Source organism: Engraulis encrasicolus, chromosome 9 (genome assembly GCF_034702125.1).
Source record: "Engraulis encrasicolus isolate BLACKSEA-1 chromosome 9, IST_EnEncr_1.0, whole genome shotgun sequence".
NCBI classification, from domain to species: domain Eukaryota; kingdom Metazoa; phylum Chordata; class Actinopteri; order Clupeiformes; family Engraulidae; genus Engraulis; species Engraulis encrasicolus.
In genome coordinates, this window is record NC_085865.1 from 29,993,722 (window position 1) to 30,003,721 (window position 10,000).

The window sequence follows — 10,000 nt, forward strand, 5'->3', positions numbered from 1 at the left end:
TATATGTTTTTCCATGAATGTGCGTGTGCGTGTGTGTGTGTGCCTGTGTGTGTGTGTGTGTGTGTGTGTGTGTGTGTGTGTGTGTGTGTGTGTGTGTTGTGTGTGCCTGTGTGTTGTGTGTGCCTGTGTGTGTGTGTGTGTGTGCCTGTGTGTGCGTGTGTGTGTGTGTGTGTGTGTGTGTGTGTGTGTGTGTGTGTGTGTGTGTGTGTGTGTGTGTGTGTGTGTGTGTGTGTGTGTGTGTGTGTGTGTGTGTGTGTGTGTGTGTGTACGTGCCTGTGTGCGGATGACAGACCTGAGCTGAGCATGTGGAAATCTTGACAGCTCCAATCTTAGCCTTGGAGTCAGACGCTAAGAAGGCCTTGTCATCACCAGCCAGCCTGGGCCAGGCTTAGCACTTACACTGTAGCACCCCCCCCTCCCCACGCCCCAGCCCTCTCCACACACTGTACCCCCATTCCTCCCCCAGCCCCAGTCTCTGCCCCATCCTCTCTCCACATCAGCCATTCCACTCTCTCCACATCCGCCTCACTGATGGAAAGACTAAGGCCCAAACCACCACTCTTCCCTCCATCAAAACCCTCGGAGAGCCTCCAACCCTACTTACTAGTCCACCTCAGCGATGGGGCACACCACTAAATCCCAACCCCCACTCATCCCTCTGCATCAGACAATCCTCCTTTACCTCCACTATTCACTTACATCCTCCTCACCAATGGAAAGGACTATTATACATCCAAACCACCACCCCTCCCTCCACCTCAACCCTCAGAAAGCCTCTACAATCATGGGGAAGACTACACTCAAGCCACTGTACCCACCTGTCTACACCAGTCATGGAAATACACCCTTACCTCTGCTCTCCACCTCAGCCATGGGAGAGTCTACAGCTAATCTGCCACTCTTCCCTACACCTCAGTCCTTAGAAAGCCTCCACCCTTAAGGTAATGATACAAGGGGCAAACTTTTGGAGCAATGTGGTCGGGCAACAATGTGATTGGCTCCTAGTTTTCTCAAGAGATGATGGAAAAAAGTTTTCTGATCTGTTCTCTTGGTGAAAGTGTTGTAGTGGTTAACAGTCCAGACAAAATCTCAGGGTTCAACAGAATTTGCCCAGAACGTTGCTCAAGACGTTCCACTCACCACCTCAGCCAGTGGAAAGTCGACAACCTTACCTCAACTCCCCACCTCAGTCACGGTAGTGGACTAGACCCCCCCACCCTTTCCTCCATCATACATATGTAGATAACCTAACAATGAGAACTTTACCCTCTGTCTAAGCCATTGGAAAGACAAAACCCTGAAGACTGCGAGGATCCAAAATCTCCAAGAGATCCATCTCCACCTGCCTCTACTGCAACACGTGTCAACCATGGATGAAGGAAAACTCTGGCTCTCTCTCTGGCCTCTATGGAAGTGTGTCCTCCCGGTAACGCCACACCATGCAATGGAAAAAAGTACACACTGCGCCAAACCAGCTCGCTCGCTAGCCACCATTCCTGACAACAGCGCAGCAGGGCCAATTTTATGAGCCACTTCTTAATTTCAATTAAAGCTAAGGGAGGGTGCACAGGCACTGATCCGGGACTTGTGAAAGGCACCCGCCCGAGTCGAGTGAACCTGGTCAGGCCTCTATAAGAGTGCACTGTAGTTGTGGAGGTGAATAGGGTTTGTGGTTGCATGCAAGCGTAGGTGTGTGTGTGTAGGGGGAAAAGCAGCTGGCGAGGTTTGAAGGTGTGTGTGTGTGTCCGTGCGCACGTGTGTGTCCATGCTTGCGTGTGTGTTCGTGCCTGCGTGTGTGTGTGTGTGTGTGTGTGTGTGTGTGTCCGTGCGTGCGTGTCCGTGCGTCCTTGCGTGTGTGTCCGTGTGTGCGTGTGTGTGTGTACGCGCTGGGCCAGCTTGAAGGCATCTCTCCACAGCCTGCTGTCTCGCTTCACCTGCAGAAGGTCCACTGAAGATTAGCTCTTGGCCTGCGAGTGAGAGACGTGTCGTTTATTCCCTGCGTTTTTAAGAACACACGTGTCTGTTTTTCCATCACTTGCTCCTTAATTGGACTTATGCGTGGACTTGATGGCTTTCCCAGCTTTTGTCTCTGAAGCCCCTCTTGTGACCTATTCTCTCCCTCCCTCTCTCTCCCCACAACCCCTCTCTCTCTCTCTCTCTCAACATTTTCATCTGTTTTTTAATCATCCGTGCACTGTAGCTGTGTTTCTCTGTCTTTTTTCCACCCCGGATGTTTTGGGGATGTTGTGGGAATGTTGGGCCAGCGTTCCCTGAGGCGAGGCGAGGCGAGGCGGGATGAGGGTTGGGAATGGTAGGTGGGGATTAGCAGAGTGATGGGACGTGTCAGCAGGCCCACGCGCTCCGGATGCCTCCCAGCCAACCGCTCTACGGATCACCTTTCAGACGCACAGGGATCAGACACGAGAGTACGAAGAAGAGAGAGAAGAAAGAGAGAGAGAGAGAGAGAGAGAAAGAGAAAGAGAGACAGAGAGAGAGAAAGAGAAAGAGAGACAGAAAGAGGCAAGGGCAGAGCAAGAACAAGAGAGAGTGAGAGAGAGAGAGAGAGAGCGTGAGAGAGAGAGAGAGAGAGAGAGAGAGAGAGAGAGAGAGAAAGAAAGAGTGAGACAGAGAGCCAGCGCAAGAGGAAGAGCCAGTGAGAAAGAGAGAGATAAAGGGTCGTTAAAGAAAGATAGAGGGGTTGTGGAGGTCAGATTGGACTTGAAAGACAATAAAAACGAGAGGAACGAGAGAGAGTGAGAGAGAGAGAGAGAGAGAGAGAGAGAGAGAGAGAGAGAGAGAGAGAGAGAGAGAGAGAGAGAGAGAGAGAGAGAGAGAGAAAACAGAGATGAAAAAAATGGATAGAGAGACAGAAGTTGAAAGAGTGGAGAAGCGGGGATGAAGGAGGTCAGCTGAGACCTGTTGAAGGGCATGGAGGACATAAGAGGAATGGAAAAGAAACATAAGAACAGTAGAGAGTGATATAGCAGGAGAGAGAGAGAAAGACGGAGAGGAAGGAGGGATGGAGGTTCGATCAGACTTTATGAGTGAACGACAACAATAAGGATAAGAAGGATGAAAGGGGGTAGAAAAGACAAAGAGAGAAAGAAGGAAATAGAGAGAGGACATGGACAGGGAGAATGGAGGAAGGACAAATATGAGTAGAGAGAAACAGGAGGGAGATGGGAAGAAAATGGAGAGAAACATAAAAGGATAGAGCAAGGGTGAAAGGTGAAGAGCTAGAAAGTCTACACAGAAAGACAGGACAGAGGAGGGCAAGTGAGAAGGGCAATGTGCTTCCAGAGAGGAGAAGGAGAGAAGGGAGAGGAGAGAGAGGAAGAGGATGGGGGGGGAGAGAGAGAGAGAGAGAGAGAGAGAGAGAGAGAGAGAGAGAGAGAGAGAGAGAGAGAGAGAGAGAGAGAGAGAGAGAGAGAGGGGGGAACAGGAGAGAGATAGAGAGGAAAAGCAGAGGGGAAGAGTAGAGAGAGAGCAAGAGGAGAGAGAGAAGAGGAGCGAGAGATAGGAGGAGGAGAGAGAGGAGACAGAGAGAAGAGAACAGGAGGAAGAGGACAGAGAGAAGAAGAGAGGAGCGAGAGAGTGAGAAGAGAGACAGACAGAGAGCAGTGGTGAGGAGCGTTAGGGACTTCATAGGGGCGGTAATGGTGATGGTCTTGTCTGGTCTGGCCATCTCCTCTTGGGCCCATCTCTTGGGGACCAGCAAGTCTCAGAAGCATCTTTCTCCGGCCCACCCAACCACCCACACGCTGTAGCACAGATCTCTGATGTACACATTCTCATGTTCAGGCAAACACAGACACACAGACACACACACAGACACACACAGACACACACAGACACACAGACACACAGACACACAGACACACAGACACACACACAGACACACACACAGACACACACACAGACACACACACACACACACAGACACACACAGACACACACAGACACACACAGACACACACAGACACACACGAAACACTACAGAGTGATGCTGGGGCATGTTTGTGTGTGTGTTTTTGTCGTTGTGCTCTTGTTTGTGATAAATGGGTGCACTATGATGACCTTTGCCCTGTGAATGCTCCATCACAGCAGACCCATGGTGTGTGTGTGTGTGTGTGTGTGTGTGTGTGTGTGTGTGTGTGTGTCCATGCATGCATACACAAGTGGCCTGTGAAATGGTGTGTGGGTGTTTGTGTGCGTGTCTGTAAGAAGGTGTGTGCGCTTGTGTGTTGAAACACGTCCGGTGAGTGCATATGCTTCAGTGTACATGTGTGTTTACGTATGTCTGGTGTGTGTGTGTGTGTGTGTGTGTGTGTGTGTGTGTGTGTGTGTGTGTGTGTGTGTGTGTGTGTGTGTGTGTGTGTGTGTGTGCAAATCATAGTGAGAGCCAGGCCGCCCCCAGAAACTCGATCCACATCTGTGCCTCCCCTGACCCACACACCCCCAGCAGGGACACAAGCTCCAATCAGACTTGCAAATGTGGGAATGCACGTTTGTGTCGGCGCGCGCGCGCATGTGTGTGTCTATATGCTCTAGATATGTGTATGTGCTCTGGACGTGTGTGTGTGTGTGTGTGTGTGTGTGTGTGTGTGTGTGTGTGTGTGTGTGTGTGTGTGTGTGTGTGTGTGTGTGTGTGTGTGTGTGTGTGTGTGTGTGTGTGTGTGTGTGTGTGTCTGTCTGTCTGTCTGTCTGTCTGTCTGTCTGTCTGTCTGTCTGTGTATATGCTATAGATATGTGTATGTGCTCTGGACGTGTGTGTGTGTGTGTGTGTGTGTGTGTGTGTGTGTGTGTGTGTGTGTGTGTGTGTGTGTGTGTGTGTGTGTGTGTGTGTGTGTGTACAATGAGGTGAAGGGGGTTGGTGGTGGTCTTGAAAGCCTCCTGCAGTACTGCATGTGATTGCTCTAGGGGAGATGTATGCCCTTCTCGTTCCTCCTCCGCCAGGCTCCAGGCTCCCGTTACAGGAGCCACTAAGCTGACCCTAGAGCCCTCATATGTGTATGCGTGTGTGTGCGCGCGTGTGCATGCCTGTGTGTGTTTAAATGTATGCATGCTTTAATGTCTGTGGTGTGTTTTTCCACTGATTCTGAATTTACTGATGTTTATTTATGCGGGAGAACATCTGTATCTACAGATGGGCCCTATAGAAAAAAACCGGTCAGTGGTTAAAACCAGCCAGCGCGGTTGAAGAGAGGGACACGGGTGCGTATATCCTTCAAATGCGTTGTGGTTTGCGGAGCGGTCGGTGTTTGGATGCGTTTGCGGAGTGGTCAGCCGGGGCCCTTTGGGCTGTGTGTGTGGGCAGTGCTAGTAGCCCTGGGCTCCCAGGATCGTATTTATACATATGAGAGCACTGGACCGTCTGAGAAAACACAGGAGCCCCAAAAACACAGGCCTCAAGAACTACTGGCTACTGGCTACACCTAGAAAAACAGGGAGGGAGGGAGGGAGAGAGAGAGAGAGATAGAGAGAGGAAAGACAGAGAAATTGGAGAATGAAAGAGGATAGAGAATGAAATGGATAGTGATAGATATGTATAGATAGATAGATAGACAGACAGACAGACAGACAGACAGACAGACAGACAGACAGACAGACAGACAGATAGATAGATAGATAGATAGATAGATAGATAGATAGATAGATAGATAGATAGATAGATAGATAGATAGACAGACAGACAGACAGACAGACAGACAGACAGACAGACAGACAGACAGACAGACAGACAGACAGACAGACAGACAGACAGACAGACAGACAGATAGATAGATAGATAGATAGATAGATAGATAGATAGATAGATAGATAGATAGATAGATAATTGTTCTATCGGCTCTGTGCCACTGACAGTGTGTCTGATTGTGTGCTCATGAAACAGGACAGAGACAAGAAGAGAGGCACAGAGGAAGAAATAAACCGAACCAGACACCCTTGTTAGGCCTTTAAGAGGATAAAAAAGCTAAAATGATGTAAGGGGCAAGGGCCTAAAATAAACTAGCAAGTCAAAGTCGATGAGAGGGGAAAACAAGCGCAAACAAATAAGCACCGAAACAAGCGAGATGGAAATGAGAGTGGAAGCAGAATGACAGGACAGGACGGAACTGGCGGAGTGGGAGAGACCAGACCAGACGCAGGGGGAAATGGAGCGAGACACGAGAGAGAGAGAGAGAGAGAGAGAGAGAGAGAGAGAGAGAGAGAGAGAGAGAGAGAGAGAAAGGGAGATAGAGAGAAAGGGAAAGGGAAAGGGGAAGAGGGAGCAAGAGAGAGAGAAAGAGAGAGATCGAGACAGTGAATTGAAATTTAATTTAATTGACTGAGGGAGAGAGAGAGAGAGAGAGAGAGAGAGAGAGAGAGAGAGAGAGAGAGAGAGAGAGAGAGAGAGAGAGAGAGAGAGAGAGAGAGAGAGAGAGAGAGAGAGAGAGCAGGCCGTGTAATGTAGTCTGCGGTGAGGCGATGGGGCTTTTACAACTTGTGATTTGCCTGGTGTAGTGGCATAGCGCAGCGGCCCGTAATAACAACATGAGCACAACTCCCGTCGGTCTGCAACCCCAGCAGCAGCGCATGCACTGTACAGCACAGAGAGGCAAGAGGGCCTGTACTGGACCAGTAGGGCCGGGTTGAGATGGCCCGGGGCCCCTAGGCTACAGGTTGCTGTGGGCCCCCCCAGAAGACAAATATGGCAACAGATTTACATTAACGGTGCCATAATTACCGTCTATGTAAATAACATGTCTACCAGCTGTACTCCACACGACAGACTAACTTTTCAATATTGCATCTTTCTGGAATTCTGCCATTTTTATTTTTTGCCCAATCACACATCCCCTCCCCCAGCAGGTGGGGACCCCTAGGCTGCATCCATGTCTAACCAGTGCTTTAATCCGGCCCTGTGGACCACGGCATGCCAGCCCAGCCCAGCCCAGCCCAGCCCAGCCCAGCCCAGCCCAGCCCAGCCCAGCCCAGCCCAGCCCAGCACAGCACAGCACAGCCCAGCACAGGCCTGAGGGCAGCTGCCTGCCAGAAACCGAGCCGGGTCTTACAACCAGACCACATGCAAAGGGTGCCGCTGGCCTCAGCCACAACAGCCACAACAGCAGGTCTCACAAAGCAAAGCCTGCAGACATCGCTGTGTGTGCATAAGTGTGTGCACTGGATGTGTGTGACTTCAGCCTGTTTCATATTCACAGAGTGCTATTTACAGAGATGAATGCCGGTGCCAGCATGTTAGACAAAATGCATGCATACGCCAAACAGAAACACACACACACACACACGCACACGCACACACGTATACGCACACGCACACGCACACGCACACACACACGCACACACACACGCACACACGCACACACACACAATACAAAAAAGACACGCCACAACAGCAGCGTGGGACAAAGTAGTCAGTAGACCAGAACAACTTGGCCAACTTGCAGTTCAGTTACTGTAAACAGTCTTGTTTATGTCATGTGCAGACAGATTTCTCTGCCCTTTACAAGGTCAAACACATGCGTGATTTCCATTTTTAGACAGCAGACATAAAAGACTATAGCTACGACAGTTTCAAGAGTTCTTATCATTGTCATACAAGGCAAAGGAAATGTGTGTGGAGCAACAGCACTGCATAACATTCAAGTAATATGGCGTAAAAGTACTTAAAAACAATCCATATTTATATTCATTCATGTGTGTGTTTGCGTGGAGGGGATAGTTGAGTGTTTAGGTGTGTGTGTGTGTGTGTGTGTGTGTGTGTGTGTGTGTGTGTGTGTGTGTGTGTGTGTGTGTGTGTGTGTGTGTGTGTGTGTGTGTGTGTGTGTGTAACAGGTCAGATGGATTATGGTTCCACATCTATACAGTAGATGGTATGACAGCGTCAGACCCAACGACCAATGTAGATGAGCAACACGTAACGACTCCAACATATTCTACTTTACAGACAATGTAACCACATATTCAAACACACCGTCCGTGCACACGCACACGCACGCACGCACGCACGCACGCGCAAACACACACGCGCAAACACACACACACAAAACGCACACACACACACACACACACACACACACACACACACACACACACACACACACACACACACACACACACACACACACACACACACACACACACACACACACACACACACAGAGTCGGCTGACAGCACAGGGTGCCGGTATGGAAGACACAGAGGACAGATGATTAAGAGAGCAGAGCGAAGGGCATCTCACCTAATGGCTGTCCAATTACATTAGAATCAGACTCCTCTGAAAACATGGAGAGAGAGAGACAGAAAGAGAGGGGAAGGAGGGAGAAAATAGAACGACAGAAGAAAAAGGGGTAGAGAGCCAAAAAGAGTAACAGAAATTTGAACTTGTAAAATTAGACTTTGAAAGCACTATGCAATCGTCCAATTTATGCGTCTTTCAGCAAGCTACCACTCCCTTTTACACAAAGACAAACACACGCACGCACGCACTAACACACGCACGCATACACACACACACACACACACACACAGACAGTATTACATGCTCCCTCCACTACACCACCATTGACCACATAAGGGCACAAGCAAACTTCCCCACAGTCGTCCCAATCAGATTGCAATCACACGGAGCCGGCCGGCCAGCACACTAACTACCAAATGATCACAGGTTCAGCTACGTGGGAACCCCAGAGCTTACAGTGGAGAGGCAGAGGCAGGGGATGGACCGCCACCAGGGAAGCTGACCGGGGGAGGGGCCAAACGGGCCAGTAGTCTGGGGCTCAGCGAGAGACAGTGGGCCAAGAATTGGGTCCCCATTACGTTGTATATATTGAAGGTGGGGGCCCTTTTAGATGACTTTGTCCTGGTCCGGACCAAAAGCTGTCCGCTGTCCCTGAGCGCCACCACTGCTTTTTTGCTGTTTGCTGCGGCCTCTATAATTTCAGCAGGGTGACCCCTCCAAAATGCTACCAGCCAGACCAGCGGCTGCCCAGTGGCTGCCCATTGGCCGGGGCCAGCTGTGTCCAGAGACTCCTGCCGTACAGAAGAGCCCTTCAGGGAGGCGAGGGAGGCGAGGGAGGGTGGCCGCTGCCCACAAGATGGACATGGACATGGACGTGAACACGGACATGGCTCAGTGGCTCATGGGAACTGAAAGGCAGCGAAAACGCCGGGCCGTGGAGTGGCCGCTACGGTACCGTACACTGCTGTCAAAGCCCCTGGAGCTGCCAGCGTCTGTTCCTCGAGCGATACTTATGAGCATGATTGAAGGGTGTACAAACAATATTTCATTTTGAGGCTTTTTTAACGTCTCGAGATGGATTTCCCAAATGACAGCACAGGTTTTTTTCTTTTTCTTGAATGTGGTCTGAGAACGCTTTCACATTCCCAGGTTTAAACATAGGCTGTGTTCAGGTTTCCTACAGAGAACATGAGCACAGGATGAAGCCATTGCAGAAGTGCTATATAAAAACGCATGACCTCATGAGATCTCAATGTTGCTGGTCATTTTACGATAGACATTTATAAACATTTCATTCATGTACTTACCTTCTATAACAAAAAATGACTTACATATGCATTTATTTCTGTAGTACGGCATTTGATTAGCTTAATGTGATCCATAAGTTTCGTGATGTTACTTAATGAAATGACATGGTGTGCACATGTGTGGAGTTTCGGCATTATGTGTGCGTAAGCTGTTAGCGTTTCACTAATGCTGAGAAGCCATTTCTACGGGTTGGTGTTGAGGGGGGTGGGATTTGGGATGTGACCCTTGAACCCTATGTTGAACAACATGCTATTTTTTGCTACGCTACGCTACATTTCATGGTTACGCTCAAACACACGCTAATCGGCCGTAGCCTCAACTGGACAACTCTGCTTTACTAAACAGGCACACACTCTTCCTCTCTCACTCTCTCTCACACACATGCGCTTGTGTGCTCGTACACACGCACGCACACGCACGCACGCACACACACACAATCACACACAATC

The 10,000-nt window shown here is 49.8% G+C and overlaps 1 protein-coding gene across 3 annotated transcripts in view; it reads right to left on the bottom strand.

Annotated features, from left to right (window-relative positions):
- Positions 1 to 10,000, bottom strand: part of mpp7a (MAGUK p55 scaffold protein 7a) — a 239,527-nt gene that overhangs the window by 57,277 nt on the left and 172,250 nt on the right. The window lies entirely within an intron of this gene.